Here is a 20,031-nt window from a genome sequence, read left to right as displayed (position 1 = left end):
CTGGGTCCATTCACACGGGGGAAAATGGGGAGAAATTTGGTGTGGAATTTCAGCACTGAACGAAAATCCTCCCATTGACTTCAATGGGTTCCTTTTAAGAAACCCATTGAAGTCAATGGGAGGCTATATACACAAAAGAGGAACCTACTGACTCTACAATATACACAAAAGGGGACCCTACTGACTCCATTGCAGATTAAAGCCGACTAATAAAGTATTTTGTGTTGTCTAGCCTAACTGTAGTCCCGCCAATACCAGAATATACTGTAAATACATCCCAACCGCCATCTATGGCACCTACAGTAGGTCCATTTATTTGTCACACTTGACAGTAGCCCTCGTAGAAGGATTTTGAGTTGCATCAACATTTTGGTCAAGTGAGTGACCTTCATCAGACTCTTAAGCCTAGATCATGGATGGTATAGAAGAAAGAAGTTGCTGCCGCATTACCCTCCATGATCCAGGCTTAAGAATCTTAGGAAGGTCACTCACTTGACCAAAATGTTGACAGAACTCAAAATTATTCTATGTAGCTTACTGTCACGTGTAACCGGATTATCATGCTTCTGCAATTTTGAGTGTGAAGTCTTTTACTTAATATAGGTAATGGCTTGGGACCCTACTTCTACACTCATTGATTGGAGTGCAGCCTACACCTCCTCAAATTATATAGCGACAAGGCACCAGTATGTCAGCTCAGCTCCCTATCAAGAAAGTTCACCATACCCCACAGCAGAAAGTTATCCACGAACTTCTGCCCCGAATATCAATCAGCTGAGATCTGCAGGGCTTGATACAACAATGGCTACTCACCTCCACCGATTCCTTGCCGCTCCATCTCGACACAACCTAGTTCCGGCTGCTTTCTGTATGCAGTCTGGAAAAAAGGAAATTAAATTTCAACTAAATATTGTCTGTAGTAGTGTCCCACATTGGCCAGTGTTTGGTTATGGATGCGTTTCTCATGTGTTGGGACGGTGCACAGGAAACAGAGCAGCTAGGACCCAGCAGTGTTGGAGTGGATCGGTGGAGATGAGTAGCCATGTTAAATATTTCATCATGTTCTGGTCACCTCAATTGTATATGATTAATATTCCTCCTAAAAGAGCTGCCACTCTCCAGCATCTGTTTTTTGCTGCCACGGTGGCAAAGGGGCAGTTTTAACCACGAGAATACCCCTGGTGGTACATGATGACCAGCTTGGAAAGAAAATGCTCTTGCATCACAAAATCCAAACGAGTATTATATACATTTTCCTCTTGTATCATTCATCTCCTGTAGACGTCAGGCAATCACTGGCCAACATTTTGGCATATTTTCCTAGCATAATATATTTCTACTGTATATGTGTTTTTTTTTTTTTTTTTACGGTATTATTATTTTTACAAAAATTCCATTACCTATTGCAAACAAGGGAAAAAAAAAAATCGATGTTCTGAAGGGATTTATTCAGTGTTTGGATACACGAAAATTGGTATTAGGATAGAAAATGTATCTTCTTTATCTTCAATAATATATGATGGCTTATCAAATTGTACATCAGACGTAAACAAATGTAAGACTAGCCATGCTTACCGCTACATGTCTGCTCACACACTTGGCTGAGCCTGTGAGTTATTTTTACATTGTTTTTGGAGATACTTTTCCCACTCTGTTTGAATGACTGGTTTGTGAGTGTGCGGTGTGTAAAATCTAATTCTGAAAATCACTGGTATGAGAAACGAAAAGATGGAGCAATTGTTTTGACTGGTCAAAGTAATTTTCTGTGCCATTATCTGCGTGGTTATAGTTATTGTACTGCAAGTCTGCAATGTGTTCAAAATGTGCCGTACATCTTCAGCCCGTAGTCTCCTTAAAGGAGCACTACGGCAATTTCTTTTTAGGACATGTATTACTCTCTCACCTGCAATATTGTAGCTGCAATGTGTTCCATGTAATGGCGGATAACTACCATTGGTATAACTCCCAAATTTACTGTCCAACTTCCATTTTATTTTATTTAAATTACAAGGCATAAGGAACATGAAAATCTGAGCATGCATATATTTCTCTAGGGTTAAGGGGATATCGTCACTCCTTAGGGAGAGACCACCATTTAGGTGTGGGGAGTCTTATTAAGTCATTTGCGCTCCACTGTGAAGAGGATCATGGGAAGAATATGCAAATCTAAGGAGTGACGATATCCCCTTAACCCTGTCTAGAAGCCTCTCACCTCTGCCAAGTCAGTCTTCTCTGTGGAGGGCTGAAGAGATCCAATCAGATCGAAACAGCTGTCCTCGACTGAGAAGACTGGTTTGATAATATTCCACATCAGTTGCAGCAAAGGTCTCTGGGAAGGTCGGGAATAATGTTAAAGGGAGCGCCCTCTATTGGGCTGCATGACTGAGGCACTGTCTTCCTATTTACATCATGGAAGACAGATTTGCATATTCTTTCCATGATATATTTCTCTAATACATTGCTGGTCCTAAGGCTTTATGCACACAGTTAATATTTTTTTTACCCCCCTCAGAGAAATTGGTTGATTTTAATATCTCAGCTATAAGCATATATTAGTTATTACTTTTTATAGCATAATTGTTTTCTCATTTATGTTTTATTTTCCAATTTATTCATAGGACCCAGATAAAATGGATACTGATGACGTGTCCAAAGGATAGACCATCAGTATCAGTATGGTCGTGGTCTGACCCTGCACCGATCAAGTATTTTGCCCAGTGGAAGGATTAGACAAGGTATATGTCGAGAAGCAGTTCTGTTCTTATTCTGGATCCAGTACAGGTGGTGGGTGACAGAAGGACACTGTCCGTGGGGAGCTCCATGCTGGAGAATAAATACCATCCCATGTATGAGACCGTGACGGCACTTGGGAGCACTGTTAGTGACTGACTGCTTTGCCCCAAGTGTGAGAAGGAGCGCTATCGGAGGTTCTTCCTCCCGACTTCGATCAGGCTATATAATCAATGTCAGGCTAAGTGTAAATCACTCCACACAGAGAACTAAATGATCCTGAGTCTTCTTTGCTTTAGCTGCTATGTCTCCTAATATTTTCTCCTATCTGCTATTCTGAGCCTATGTGTGTCTCCTTCTGTAATATATTACTGTTATATTATCCTGTATCCTTATTATCATGCTTCTGGAACATACTGAAATTTCACCATGGTGGGACTATCTTATCTTATCTTCCCTGGGACCACCAGTAGAGTATATGCATACAGCTTCTGAACTATACATTATAGTCGTGGCCCTGGGGAACTGTAGAACTGCTTCTGACCTTATACATTGTATACTGCTTTGGGTGGCCAATGGCCCACCGATCTGATACACATGACCAATCCTGTAGATAGGCTATTAGTCTCCATTTTACCTGGATCTTGGACAAACCCATTGAAGCTGGACGCTCATCTGTGCTGGAGTCTCTGTCATCGAAACCACTGAAAGTTGGCGGAGAGAAAAATCCTGCACGGAGTCAATGGCTGCTGTCTTAGTGGTGAATGATGAAGACCACGACGCTAACGTGAACCTAGCAATAGGACTTTGGCTTTCTCTGTGCAAATACGACACATAGTATCCCTACTGGTTAACCCCAAATTTAGTAAAATGAGAAATAACTCTGAATGTTAAAAATTAACAAAGCCAAGTACTTTTAGTTGATACAGATTTTCTCAATACGTCCTACGTGCGGCTGTACGAGTTGGATCATTTGCATGACTTTGTATTATTTTCTGTTCTTATTTTTTGTTCTGATTTTTGGATTGTACATATTATTACATGACTTGCTATCAGCCACCAACACTATAAAATCTCCTACAGATAAATGTCCATTGCGGTTTCAGCTACCGTTTTGCGTACGCTGTCCGTTCTCTAGGCATTGATTATAGGTTGCTAGGTTGAGGGCATGTCCTATGTTCCTTGTTTTCTTATGGTCTGTTGATCAGTTGCTTTTCATTCTCTCTTTCTCTTTGATTATTCCTCTTGAAGTCAAATTTATCTGTCCTTCTATTCAGCCATAGGAGCCAGAAGCAATTGTTATTTTTAGAAATCCAGTCAATATTGCGCTTATTACATGTTTTTTTCCTTGCTCTCAGCAATGATCTGAAAACTATATTGTATTTGCTTTTTTGAATACCGAGTTAATCAGAATTCAGTCAAGTGGGCCGACTCCAAGCGCTGACATCAAAAGGAAGTGCCGTATGATTGCTGCTAGCCAGATGCCAATATTGTTTGAAGAAATGTAGTCTGGAGAATGACAATTTGCAGACTGTGAACAGTTTCCAGATCGGAGAATTCAATGTTCCATACTGATTTCAAATGGAAGAAAGCTTTGTATTACAGAATTGTGAGTAATGTTGCAATCCTGTTTCCCAGGCACACATTGCTAAACGTATTGAGAATGGAAATCCAGAAGTTAATTTCTAAGGCGATCATTGACTGGTGCGGCGAGAAGAATCTTAAAGAAGAGAGAAATCAAAAGTAAGGAAGAATATAAGAATGACTTTATTAACTCTTTATCTGCTGCAGATTCAAATACTGAATTCCAAACCTTTTGTAGCCAGATTGAATTACACTTTTTTTCTGGTTACTTTGCACTGTGGCTTTCTTTTCTCCGGTATATCATGATATCATCCTATCACCATATCTTATATGGGAAAAGGAAGTAATTGCTGTAGTTAATGCAAACAAATGGACATCATTTATTTTTCCTATGTACACTGATAGGGAAATCAATACGTTCATATATATTCCCTATATGTGTATACATTCTGTCAATAACTTAAGATTGTAACATGCATCTCCAGGTCAGCTTGACACATATTTCATATTAATCAGAATATTTGCAGACATAATGCCGCACCCCATAATAAACAGAGTAATAAAGTGGCTGGAATAAAGTGATAAGATGGTTATTAAAATAGACTTTGTTATGCCACGCGGTAAGGTGACTAAAACATACACTACGTAATGCGCACTGAGTTAACCTCATCATCAGATGTCAGAACAGTTAGAATATTCATGATTAGGGATGGGATATTCTTGTAATACTCATGTATAGAAATTGCTGAATCCTAACGGGTAATGATTACTCAATGACACACCCATATACGCCTACCAAGTTAATGATTACTCTATAATACACCCTGTATGTACACCCACTTCTTTGGGTATAAGAAGAGATGATTTGTTCAATAAAGTATGCTTTAGCCCAGATTCAACTTGTTTCTGTGTCATTGCATCACTGACGCTCCGGAGTGTGACGTAATTTGGAATCCATCCAATATACCTATTGGTCTGACTTGAGGACCACCTTGACAACACTGTCTACCAATAAGTATTTGGACAGCCATGCAAATGAAGATATCTGCGGCCGTGATGTACATGACGCCTTCTGCCGTTAAATAGGAAACAGCATTGGTATTAGTCTCATGCTGGATGCCACGAAGTGCAGAGTTGTCCGATTTCGAGAAAGGGGTAATTGTGGGGAACCACAGAAATGGTCGATCCTTACGGGACATAACAAGCCAACTGAATTACCCAAAATCGACAGTGGCCTATGTCATTACGAAGTGGAAGGTGAACGGTGATTGTCGGAATGTGCCCCGAGTCGGCAGACCCCTGAAACTGGGAGATAGAGACCGACGAGTGCTGGCCAGAGAAACTGCAGCCAACCGATGGCTCACATACACCAGGAGTGTCACCAGGCATCCGGGAGTATTGTGTCCATCAATACCATCCGTAAGGAAGCATCTGCTGGGGGCTACCAACTATTGGATAGGAAGAAATGTTGTTATTCTATTCTACCACAGGGGTCCAAATACTTATTGGTAGACAGTGTCTATAGCACTAGCATATTCTACAGCGTAAAGGATCGCAATCCAAAATCCCTATCAGTATATCTTTAGAGTTTAGGTGGAAACCCACACAACCACAGGGAGAACATACAAACTCCTTGCAGTTGTTGTCCTTAGCTGGATTCAAACCCAGGGCTCCAGTCCTGCAAAGCATCCGTGCCAACCACTGAGCCACCATCCTGCCTAGATATAGTTATGACACGCGCCTGATTATTTTCATATTGCACCCATGAAACAAACGTTCTTATTTTTCAAAGTATTGGAACCTCAACAAGGGCTTCATGCTTATGGTGAAACTTTTTTGTCCTGACACTGAATGGCACGTTTGTTGCAGATTTTGCTTCATTTTCTAGAACTAAAGTCAGGAGTGGCTACAAATGGAATAGGAAATATAAATGATGCTTTTATTAATTTCACTCCTGACTTAACGCAGCAAAATCTGCAACAAAAACAGCCGCGTTTCCGCAATGTAGGACCATTAGCCTAAATATCAGTATTAAAGACTCAAGTTCTACCATGTAACGATTCTGCTAGGTAATGTATTCTCAGCACAAACATATATTAACTCTCTATCCCATATAAAATACAGGAGGAGGCACATAGGGGTACCCATAGGGAATGGTAGCAGCTTTGGTGCCATATTATCCCAAGGATTAGGTCGTAGGTCGTGCACCCCTCTTATATATGACATCACTTCATTGTATTTTAAAGTTAAAAAAAAATACTGATGATAATGAGTAAATGTTAAGAATAATTGAGCTCAAGTCTATGCCAAGCTGTTTCTATCTGTAGGGGTAAACAGTGCCCTAGAGCATTCTGGGACAAAAATAAGAACCATAGCAACTGTAGGCTCGAAGACGATAAACATGACTGCTAGGATAAGAGAGTTGCCGAATAAGATGCCGGCACTAAGGTCTTTTAACAAACAGACTTGATTAATAATCACTAATGTTTTCCTTCAAATGGTCTCTTTGATTATATGTATTTGATAGCAGCAAGTAACTTTCTTGCATAGCAGCAGGACGCCAATGTCAATCTTTGCTGGCGCTACAATGAGGGTTGGCTCGGATCCAGAAGGCTCGTCCTCTGCTGTAAAGCCTCGGAGAAGAAAGAGTCTACCTTTAATTGTAGAGAGAACCTGCTGGTCGGAAAAAGTAACAGAAATAGATACAGTAGGAAAGAAATTTCTAATTGTCTAAGTCTTTAGGATAGTACGAGAAAGTATTTTTTGTTGATTCACAACTTAAAGACGTTAAAGACGTTGTCCAAAAGTAGAATACTACTGATAACCTATCATCTACGTCCATATACTGTTGGGGCTGAAGGCGTCCAACCTTGTCTACTGTGTTCTTTGACCGTTTTCACAAGGTCTGAATTATGACTCTTAACCAGAGGAATAAAACTTTAAAAAAACTGGCAATTGGAACTGAGTCACTAAGATTGGGGCTATGACCCTAGAACATAAGGTCATACTGCTGATTTAGGGGTCCCAAACTTGGTAATAGCCACATATATGATGAAGGGGTATGATATCCCTAGCAATCCCCATCCCGAAACGCATTATCTTTTTAATAAAGCTGCCTTGTATTCTACCTAACAGCGCACCCAGTGTCTCTTTGAGGAGCGCAGTATGGAGGAATACAGTCGTCAACTATATAGTGTAGACGTAGGGTCCCAATCCTTATCAGTAAACGAAGGCAGACATCGCACTTGGATGTGCCAATGAAAATGTTTATTGAACACCAATAGTGCATATGGTAGAGCAGAGTAAAGCGTTTTTTTGTCATATAATGACCTTCATCAGACTCCGTGGACACGCTGGTATGTGGCCCACAATGTTGCCAATAGCAGTCAGAAAAGGTTTCCGGTGGTGGCGGAGTGGAGATATATGCATAGAGAACACCAGGAGAAGGGGCTCCTCTTTGAGGAGCGCGATTTCTTGTCCTATTTCCTGGAACTCTTAGCAGTTCCGTTCACATTACTGACTACACACGACCTTGGTTTCTACCCGACCAGTCAGTTACCGGTTGAACGTGACCTTCTACCTTGGAATCCTCCCATCACCTTCTACACTAATCTGACCTATTGATCTTAGTGTATATATCTCTAACGCTGAGGGAATCGGAGATTGTTATGGATTATCCAAGAGAAGCCTTTGGTTCCAGGAGTGCGACCCATCGACGCATTCCTACTAAACCTGGTGATAGGGTATTTATCACTATTTGTTCTTTTATTTATTAAAACCAGATAGCGAAATATATCACTTATTTTCTAATCTGGTATTATTTACTGATTGTAGACTTTTTAAAATTCTACTTTCTGTTGCCATCTTACCTGAACTTCTCTTCTGCTCAGTAGTCTCATGACCGTGAGCATCAATCGATTGGAGCCAACTATTTGTCATCTGTGGATTGTCTTTGTCCAGGAAGGGAGAGTAGATAAACTGTGACATCATCTATTATCAGCAAGTAGTGGAGAAATGATGGAGGTGTTATCTTCTATTGTAATCCTTTCTATGTTGTCTATAATGTAAATGAAAACCCCTAGAGAATTGTCAAGTCTCAGTCTATTATTGTGAGACAGATGGTGAAATTTTGCTTACAAAACATCAAAAATTGTGAAAAAAACATGTTTTTATAAAAACTTGGTATAATTTAGGCTATTTTATGGTTACAGTCCTATAAGCAGTTTCACAGTTCAGGCAACAGTCAACCTGGAGACCAGGGCAAATGATACATCTGTTCTGAACCCATTTTTAGCTCAAGACTGTGATACATCAGGTGTTTGACTGAAGGACTAAGTCACATTTTCAGTTTTTGGAATGTAAGCCGGAACGTTCCAATTCATTGAAATCAGAAATGTGGATTTGAGGCATTAAAATGGAAACTGTCCTATATTAGACACTTCCAGCCTTCCCATAATACAATGATCTTTTTTATATAATTTTCTCTGTTGTATTAAATATTTTCAGGGTTTTTTTCAATTTAATTTTACAAGTATTTTTTGATACATTTTGACAATATTTCATTTTACAGCTCTTCCATTTCCTAAGAGGAAAATTGGTCCGACCACATATTGTGCATTACGTTTCTGCTTATGGAATGGGGGGAGGTTCAGATGAATAACAGTCATACGTATCCATTAGATTGGGGTGGATTTCATTAATCAGGTGAAAGTGGGTGTCATGTGCCCCAGTAGAGTTTGAAACCTGCAAGCCAAATGGAAGGAGACAACTGGTGATTCGACACATTGGAGAGTGAAGGAAGAAGATGAACGATAGTGCTCAATGTCTGCCATATGTACTAAAGCTAACGCGTTTTCAGTTTAACGGTTAGAGATAATTCTAGTAATTTCCTTCGCTACAAAATTTTTGCATCTGGAAGGTGTAAACTATACCCTAAAACTATACCATCAGCAATAGGATAGGAAAAATCTACCATGATAGAAGTGTAATGCCCATTTACCATGTTGTACATGACAATATGATGCCGCCAGTGAGTTTATTACAGTCATCGACAGTTAATAATAGGAGTACTTAGTGGGCGCCAACATCCTGTTAATATCTGTTGTAATACGGGAAAACAAAAGTACAATTTTACGACAACAACTCCATTGTAAAATCGTCCTCTAGAATAAACGACTACCAATCTGTTCCTCTATAGTATAAATGAAGCCTCTGATTTTATAACCCATAAGGTGTTTGCGAATGATTAAATTTTAGGACTTTACTTAGTTAATCCAAATTCAAAGTCTTTGAAGAACATATTATCAGGCGACTGGATAAGTCAATGCATTTCAGTGCCAAGTGGCTGCATTCTGCATTTTCGTATATGGTAGCGTCAGCTTTGTGTAATATTATAAAGACAGTGGGGCAGATGAAGACTAGCGACTGAAGACTGAAGACTTAATATAGGCCTTGATGGGTGCAGGTCATGGCTGATTTAGAAAGATGCTCCAGACTCTTCTTAAATTTGGTGAACACCCTTGCACCAGAATGGTGATCAGGTTACCGAAACTCTGCTTCCTGGTTAATCTACCTCTCCTCATTTTTTACTCATTCTTTCCCTTCTGTGAAACCCTTCACTGGCTACCCATTACCAAGGAAATTCAGTTTAAAATCGGGTCATAAGGGGTGCAATGTCTCCTTATACAGGCCACCTTTTCAGCTATGCAGAGTCTTATCAGCCGTGCACAATCCGCCACTGGGTAGGACTAAATAGGCAAATAGGATTTTCTTGATCGATAAAGAGAAACTTTCTCTAGCCCCACCCTTTGGATGGTAGCTCCCTAGGGACCAGTGCCTGGCTTTCAAGAGCTTTAACCCCAAACAACTGCATGCAGATGGGTTTCTCTGGCTTGGCTTTAATCTGAGGTCATGCCACTTCTTGAAAGCCAGGCACTGATCCCTAGGGATCTACCATCCAAAAGGTGGGGCTAGAGAAAGACTTTCTCTTTATCAAGGCATCATTTTGGTATTTTGGGTCAAGGCATCATTTTGGTATAGGGAGCTGCAAAAAAAAAAAAGGTACTTGTGCTTTTCCAGTATCAACAAGGACATGCTGCATTTGACTTATCACTGCTGACTATGGGAAAAGCTACCTGTCTTGAAAGTTACAAATAAGCTGTTTTTCACAGTGACGCACAGGATTTCCATTGCAGGTTTTACACAAGCGCACACTAAGCTACTATTTATTTTAAAGTGAAGTTTGCAAACTAATTTGGATTCCTAACTATAGTTGTGTGCCAAGGTTCTGGAAGAAAGAAGTGTAAATGCAGCTCACATTAGCATAGCATACACACTGTTTCTTTATTTAGAGCCTCTTTATCAGTATCAATTAAACTCCAGTTAAATCTGACACATCTTAACCTTGCATTGAATCCAATTCATTGCTACAGCAGAATCCATATGGCACAGAGAACCACGTTGCAGACATCAATTCATTGCTTCTGTAGAATTTCTGGATTCTGGCCAAGCTGTAATCACGTCTTTTTGTTAATAGACATGTTTGCCTTTGCAGTCATTTCTATACACGCTGCTCCACTTTAATTAGGGTAAAATGTGTCATCCATTTCAGAGGAACCAGAAACAGGGGTAAGCACAAAGCACCAAAGCAGGTAGATACATATGACATAGACCATAGATAGATGGATAGATAGATAGATAGATAGATAGATAGATAGATAGATAGGAGGTAGATAGATAGATAGATAGATAGATAGATAGATAGATAGGTTAATAGATAGATAGATAGATAGATAGATAGATAGATAGATAGGAGATAGATAGATAGATAGATAGATAGATAGATAGATAGATAGATAGAATAATGATAGATAGATAGATAGATAGATAGATAGGAGATAGATAGATAGATAGATAGAATAATGATAGATAGATAGATAGATAGATGATAGATAGATAGATAGATAGATAGATAGGAGATAAATAGATAGATAGATAGATAGATAGATAGATAGATAGATAGATAATAGATAGATAGATAGGAGATAGATAGATAGATAGATAGATAGATAGGAGATAAATAGATAGATAGATAATAGATAGATAGATAGATAGATAGATAGATAGATAGATAGATAGGAGATAGATAGATAGATAGATAGATAGGAGATAGATAGATAGATAGATAGATAGATAGATAGATAGATAGGAGATAGATAGATAGATAGATAGATAGATAGATAGATGATAAGAGAGTAGATAATATATATCTGGTAGATGGATTGATAGGTTATGAGGTAGATTGGATGGATGGATGGATGGATAGATGGGTAGATAGATAGATAGATAGATAGATAGAAGGATAGATAGATAGATAGATAGATAGATGATACATAGATACTGTAGATAGATATATAGATGATGTGCTACATATAAGATAAATACACATTGTAACTATATGTATATACAGTCGCTCATAAACATCAGTTCACCGCTCACAATTTTAGAATTATTTCATTATATATTTCCATGGGACAACACTGAAGATCTACCACTTTGATACAATGTACAGTAGTCAGTGTACAGATTGTATAACAGTGTAAATTGGATGTGTTATCAAGATCACTCAATACACATCCATTAATGTCTAAACCCCTGGCAACAAAAGTGAGTACACCCCTAAGTGAAAATGGGCAAATTGTGTCCAATTAGCACAATTAGTTTAATGCTAGGTTCATGTTAACGTTCAGGTTTTTGTCCCCAAGCGGATATGAAAGACGGAAACCCTGTCCACATAAAAAAAAATGGTTACATGCGAAAACCTGCAGACCCCATAGACAATAATGGGGTCCATGTGGTTTCTGCCAAAAATGCGGAATGTGAGATGGAGTCTCGTATAGAGACTTGAACACTAGTGTGAACCACAGAGACTCGAACGCTAGTGTGAACCAAGTGTAAGTCGCTTTTTTGGTTTATTTATGTGGCTGGACTACCCCTTTAACACTTTTATCTTCCTTTTCAAGAATCCACATTGCCAATGACACAAGCCACCAGACTGCTGGTTTACCCTACACGTAGAAGCTATTCCTTTAGCATGTAAATCACTTCTATTTAAAGGGATATCACTCCCCTACGAAATCTAACACCAAATCTACGCCTGCAGATCAGCCGATCAAGTTCAATTACCCTCTGCCAATTTCCGACGCCATTAAGTCTTTCCAGCCAATCAGAATTAAGCTTCATATTTGTGAGCAACAAAACTAATATCCCCGAAAAAACCCCTTGATAACATATTTAGCATAATCTTATACACAGCAACGTAAACTCCTCGCCTATAAATATTTATGCCGGATACATATTTATGTAGGTGAATTGTTGGCGGTCAGGATGGGGGAGGGGGTTGGGTGTAATGTTTGTATCCACGCTTAGCGTTAGTATAACTATTGTTGTTTTATTGATGTTTTGCAGAACAGTTGGCGTATTAGCAAATGAATTAACCGGCTTTTTTATTTATTTTTTTTCGGATGTGTCTAAAACATTGCATGCTACTAAAGATAACTGGATATGCTTGATGCATTTAAATAGCATTTGATAACTTCCGTTGGTGTTAAATTGGATTACTCCTGAATAATGTAATCAAATTTAGATTCAATCTTGAAACATGAGACACTTAATGACAAAAAACCCCACAGATATTACATTCGCCAATGGAAACAGCTTGTTACTCGCTTCAATGTATCATAAACCTGGATCCTGCGATGGTTGTTGCTCAGTGTATTCAACCGCGCTGAACGTTGCGTCTATATATACGGCTAACAAAGTAAACTGGGTAGATGAGTTATCTGTAGCAGTCTATCGGACCATGGCCAGATGGCGTCTTTTTGATCATCCACGTTTTGTTGGACTGGTTTTGTTAAATAAGATTTCTGCACTGATGAGAGGCCAAAACCTTGGAACAGCTGTCTGCGGATGTGACCCTCTTACTTTTGGAGGAGTCATTCTGGCTTGGCTATTATTCCCAGATCATGCTCTTAGAACTTCTCTCTCTGCTGATATTAGGCGGAATCTGCAGCAGAGTCTCCTATGGAGACACCAACACAGATATGCATCCGGCCTTAGCAGGGCATGCATGGCCTTATAAGTAACCCTCTCTAATGAGAGACATTACTCTTTCCGTCCCATGTCTAGCCCTCTTATACAGCCAGTAATGGGTGTAACATCTTTGTTTGTTCAGGTCTCTGCACCACCCTCAGCATGCATGCTGCGCTGCAGGAGGCGTGTTCAGTTATGATTCCTTGCTTTTGGTTCTTGTTGCTCTGTCTGACCACAGCCCTATTCCTCATCTCTGTAATTGGGTTTCCCCCACACCCATCTCTTTCTCCTTGGTTTCCTTCTGCTCCTCTAATAGTTAATCTTAACCTTACCTGTGTGATTGAAAGCCTATCTGCCTATCATGTCTGGGGCAGTTTCTGGACTTCCTATAAACAGGCTGGCCATCATAACTTTGTCCTTGCTAAGCTTTCTACTTGATCTTACTGTATTGTCCTCACTGACTTCTTACCTTTGACTTTTCTTGTGACTATTCTTTTTGGATTGTGATTTTGTACTGCTTTGTCTCTCTGGCTTTGGCTCTTGGCTTGCTGACTCCTCTTCTATGTTGTCTTGTCCGCGTTTAGTGTTCACACTTATTCACAGAAGGGTCTGTTGCCCAGTTATCCCTGTCATTAGGACAGTTGTGGCAAGTAGGTAGGGACAGGGGCTGGATCAAGTTTAAGACTTACTGTCTCTATCTTTCCCTTCCTCCCTGGTTTCAGCAGCAGGAGAATTGCAAGCAACTAGCAATTCCCTTACAGATGGGAGGCAAAAACCTTAAAAAATTTATCTGCGAATGGGTTCCTATTTCTTATGGAGGAGTTACTCTGCCTTAGCAGTTATTCCTAGATTATGCCCCTAGGTTTCTTTGAAAACCATGCATTAATCTATAGGGAGATACCTTCCAAAAGGTTACATGAGTAGCAAATTTGTCTTTTTCATTGAGGTCTTGTGTGCGTATTCCTTACGCTGGGTTCACACCAGTGTTCGGGTCTCCGTTATCAGGTTTCCGTCTTCTGCAGGCAGAAGACGGAAACCTGTCATGCTGAGTCCAGCCGTGAGCGCCGGTGAGCGTTTTATGCTCTCCACGGCGAAACCGTTTTTTTTAAAACTGGACACAGAGTACTGCATGTCTGACTCTGTGTCCGGTTAAAAAAAAACAGTTTAGCCGCAGAGCGTATAAAACACTCACCAGTGCTCACGGCCGGACACTTTTTAAACCCATTCAAATGAATGGGTTTGAAAGATGAGTGCAGGTTTCCATCTCCTGCCCTGTTTTGTGCAGGAAACGGACACCTGCAGAATGGAGTCTTGGGTGTACATATGAACTTGATCTTTCTTTATTCAAATACCTCCCAATAATTGCTATGAAAATGAATGTCTCGATCTACTACATGGTCAATCTGCACACGTTACATGCAATTATGTAAAATGACCCCACATAAAAACTTGAGTCCGGTCAACAGATAAGGCATGTAAGGAATTGAAGGAGTTGTCCAGGATAAACTAAGAATGAACCCCTAATCTAAACCCCCTCCCCCACCTAACTTCTAAGTTACTTCCATTAAAAAAAACTATAATTACCCATATCCCTGGAGCGGTCAAGTGATTGCCCCAGGGACACTTTCAGATAATCCAGTGACATTCTGTTTCAGCACTTCCAAAATGGAACGTCACCATTGCTCTCCCCTTCATCTCCATCAATACATACCAAGCCTTTCTGTATCCAGGAACGACTCCTCCCCTCTTCCTCTCTACTAGTAGTTGCTGGAATAGATTAGCTAGGGAGATGGGGAGGGTGGGAGGGGCTAGTAATGGGTGGGATGCTAGGATAGGGAGACAGAAAGGGTGGGAGGGGCTAGTAATGGGTGGGCTAGCTAGGCTAATGAGACAGGGAGGGGCAGTGTAACAGAATGATAGAGGTGGGGGCTGAGTCAGAGGGAATGTGTGTAGAAGTTATATAGGAAGCTGCACAGTAGGAAGCTAACAGCAAGTAAACAAAGGCAGAGGATGCCAGAAACAAATAGAGATACCCAGAATTCACTCCAAACACTGCTAAAGGTATATGAGTGTACTTATTAACCAATTTCTAACACACCTTTCTAAAAAAAAAAGATTTCCTGCCTGGAAAACCCCTTCAGGAAAGATGGTAAATCATGGAAGGATTTAAAAGAACGAGGAAAAGCGACCTCATGAGCATCTTCCTAAATGCAATCCAATCCATATTCACTGCCAACCCTTTATCTATCTACCAACAAAGGCCATGGAAACTCAAAGTGGGACATAATTCAAGCAAGTTGTCATTGAGTTTAATCTTTTCTCTTGAGCAATGTCAAAAAACTAAATACACAATGAGTCAATATTCCCATATATATATCTATTTGTCATCCCCCCATTATAACCAGTATATTACTTTTCTGCACTATGTTCTATTTTATATCTCTGTAGTACAGTTCGGTTTTTATCACTTGATACTTTGTATTTATAACTCTTTTCTGTAGCATAAACCCCTGCTGTTCTGAAACAGTTACACTCTATAAAGCTATTGAAAAACACATTTCGAGAGTTCAAGTGTTCGAGTCTTCCGACAAAAATCTCTCTTCAAATCAACAAAGACTTCCCTAAGCATGCACCATTACACGGCAGAATGTATTGTAATGTATTGCAGCCAGTACAGGAAGTGCACTGATGTCATATACAGAGTTTACGTAGAGTACACAGATAATCCAGCATTGCCCAAAAAGTTGGAAGGTCGTAGCTGTCAACAGTCATAGGCTCACTTTTTGTTACCTAGTTGATGCTGTATATGTCAGTAAGTTGCGTAAGAAAACATGGTAGTCTTCCCATCCACAAGTTGCTTCAGTTATCCTATCCACATCCCTAAAACCACACCAACAGACCACAATGTAACCAGAACAGAGGAATACCCAGGAGACAATACTATACAGAACTCCGAATATGTAAAGAGTACCGAAATGGCCAATGCCAGTGTTCTAGCCCTGGTGATTACATAACCGATCACCATATAGCTGGCGCCCCCTGCAGGACACATCTGCTAACTATATCCTTTAGTAATTGAGGTTCCTATGGCAGCCCCGGCTCCAGCAGAAAAATAAATTAAAACACGTATTCTCTCTCAAAAAGTCTTGTCTGACCTTTTGGGAAACTGCTTGTGCAAGAAGAAAAAAAAAAAAGGAAAAATAACAGAAAGTAGGAAATATTTCCTAGAACTGTGTCAATGGAAATTCATAACATGGACAGTCAGTAATGGAATGGGAAATCGTAACTTTGTGCTTCAAGCTGTGTATCAGCAAATTTTATAGCATGCAGTAGTACGTTGAACACCTGTCCATTCATATGGCCCGACTCTAAAGAACGGGGACAAAAAAAGGAAACAAAAATTACTGACAGTGAGAAGGTATTAATATTCTATATACTGTATGTTGGCCTCATGTTATACAGGTTACAGGTGTAGCAAATACTGAAGGTTTAATTCCTAATTATTATTGTTTATTTATATATAGCACCATTAATTCCATGGTGCTTTACATTTGGGGGTTACATACAGTACACAGAATATACAGGTAGATATAATCCTGCCCGCGAGGGCTTACAATCTATGGTAATCTGTAGCTAAAATATTATAAAAACAAATAAGACAAAGGAATTCTAATAAGACTCATAATAACAATGTATGTGCAACAATGTAACTTCATGTATGTAACTTCAACAATGTATGTGCAACAATGTAACTTCATATGTTACAGCTTATTAGGACATGTGGACACGTTACAACCTGGGAACCTACCATCACCCACCTACCCATGTGTTTTATGGAAGCTTGGCAAGAAAGCAACACCCTGTCTACCTGGATGGCTTCAGACCTCTCTGAGCAGCAGAACACAGTGGTAAGAAGAAAGGAGGAGGAGGAGGGCTTGTGATGAAGAATATTTGGGGCATTTTGTTGTGGTTAATGGACAATAGTGCTGATGCAAGATACCGAACTATCAGCTGTGAGCAGGAGATCTCACCACCTACCAAAGGAACTGCCACATGTTATCATGATAGCTGCATATGTCCCCCACCTCTGCAAAAAAAAAAAAAAGAAAAGTTTTTTGCCTGTTATATCTACATGCTGTGACCCCTCCTCGTGTCCTCCATCCACAGTCGGGCTGTATTATTAACATCACTATACACAGAGAACTAAATGATCCTGCAGTGTGTCTGTGTTTCTTTATTTTTAGTTGCTCTGATTCCTAGGATTTCTCTATCTGCCATGAGCTGTATGTGTTTTCTCTCTTGTTATATACTACTTTACCATCTATGAAACTGTATCACTGAAATTTCCCCATTGTGGGACTATTAAAGGATTATCTTATCTTATCTTATCAGTAGACTACAAAAGTCCTGCAAGCAGCACTTTTCTCTCTGCATGTTTCATGCAGAAACCAAATGGAAACCACTCAGACCCCATTACAGTCTATGGGGTCCGCATGTTTTCCCAGGTAACCGCTTTTCTATTCGTATAGGTTTCCATTTGAGTGGCCCCCAAATGGACTCCCCAAACGGAATTCCGAACACAGATGTGAACCGGGCCTAATAAGTGTATCAGTATAAAGTGAGTAAAAATACTATTTTGGGCTATGTTTTCATCTCCATTGGAGTCTCTTCTCTGAGTTTTCTGTGCAATGCTGGTCAGAAATCATGGAAAGTCAGGGAAAAAAATAATGGACATCCGGTGAACCCCATTATAGTCAATGGTATCCCTTGTTATCCTCCGTTGTCTGTCATTAGACAGACCCCTTTTCTGTTCTTCTGCACAACAGACCAGAGGAACGGATAGAAGGAGGCAGACGTGACACCCCCTTAATGTTCTGTTTTCTCAACCCTAAACGCTTTTTGTGTGGTATTGAGGAAGATTGTCATTGTGATAATCAGGATATCTAACAGGATTTTGTAATAGATGTATCTTCCCTGCTTATTTACTTACCGCTGGCTTCTTTCTGGTCCTCCATAATTCAAGTAGCTGCAGTCACATGGAGCATCCTGCTGATACATACATTTGAGGCAATCTCATAACTACAGATAATCAATCTTTTAATATATCAGACAAAGCACCGGGATCTATTCTTATCGCAGCCTAATTATTTATGACACCAGATAATGCGGCTCACTCTCACAGCTTACATTGTTCTATCAAGATTCGGCACAGATGCTGATCAAGGATGAGGGCGTCTTTCCAGCTAACTTTTAATTTCCTGTCTTTCAAAAGCTCACTCTATGCTACGCTGGGTTCCTTGCATTGTGCACCTTCTGTACATTGAGCCACTTGGGAACCTAATTCACCAGTTTAATAGAAGTTTTCTGACATATATGCCAATGATGACACACAGTTATAGGCTTCCATATAGCGGTCTGTCCCTGAGGCCCTGTCATTGCTGTCGGATGACTCTTCAAATATCTGAATTAGATGAGGAGTAATTTTCTGGTGTTGAGCAGAGTGTCTATTTTTATTACTTCCAGAAGGTGGCTAAGCAGGGGTGTATGTTGCCCCGTTTGCATGTCTTTGACTTTTTTTTTTATTTGGTGGGGAAATGTTACAGAATGTTTCAACCCAAGAGAGAATTAATAAATGCCAAAACATTGAGGAAGAAATAGAATTAATGAGAAAAAGTTAAAATGCATCCCTATTGATCTGGGACTTCTTCAAGCTCCTATAACCAAATGTAGTAGAGAAGCAAGGGCATCAGTGTTCATGAAAACATCTCTGGCTAAGCTGACTGGTTGAGAGTAGAGATGAGCGAACAGTAAAATGTTCGAGGTTCGATATTCGTTTCGAGTAGCCCCTCAATATTCGACTACTCGAATCGAATATCGAACCCTATTATAGTCTATGGGGGGAAAATGCTCGTTTCAGGGGTAGGCAACGTTCGATCAAATTATACTTACCAAGTCCACGAGTGAGGGTCGGGCTGGATCCTCCGATAAGTCTTCTCCGTGCAGCGTCCCCGCGGCATCTTCAGGCTCTGAATTCACTCTGCCAGGCATCGGGCCTGGGCAGAGCCGACTGCGCATGCCCGCACTACAAGCGAACATGCGCAGTCATCTCTGCCCAGGCCCGATGCCTGGCAGAGTGAATTCAGAGCCGGAAGACACCGCGGGGACGCTGCACGGAGAAGACTTCTAAAGGTAGGAGAAGAACCAGCGTTGATTGGCCGACTGTATAGCATTTGGCCAATCAATGCTGGTTCTGCATCAAACTTGTCCATTCGAATAGCGAGTGCTACTCAATCAAGTACGAGTATTTCGAATACCATAGTATTCGATCGAATACCTACTCAATTGAATACTACTCACTCATCTCTAGAGCAGTCAACTGCAAACAGGAGCTTAAAGAAGACCTTTCCACACCTCTAACAACCCCAGATTTCTACATCGGTTAATAGCTGCTGTTCTACTGATTCTGGCACAATTGGAATTTTTTCTCTAGCCCACTCCTTTCCCGAGCAATCAACGATACTTAGTCTCTGTATTGTCAGGGGGTGGTGCCAGGCAGGAGTAGGGAAGGGGTGTGATTCTGAGCTGTGACACTGGCTGCCTCTGAGTGGATCACTGAGTCACGCCCCC

This window comes from Leptodactylus fuscus, chromosome 9 (genome assembly GCF_031893055.1).
Source record: "Leptodactylus fuscus isolate aLepFus1 chromosome 9, aLepFus1.hap2, whole genome shotgun sequence".
Classification (NCBI taxonomy): Eukaryota; Metazoa; Chordata; class Amphibia; order Anura; family Leptodactylidae; genus Leptodactylus; species Leptodactylus fuscus.
This window is presented reverse-complemented; position numbering follows the sequence as displayed.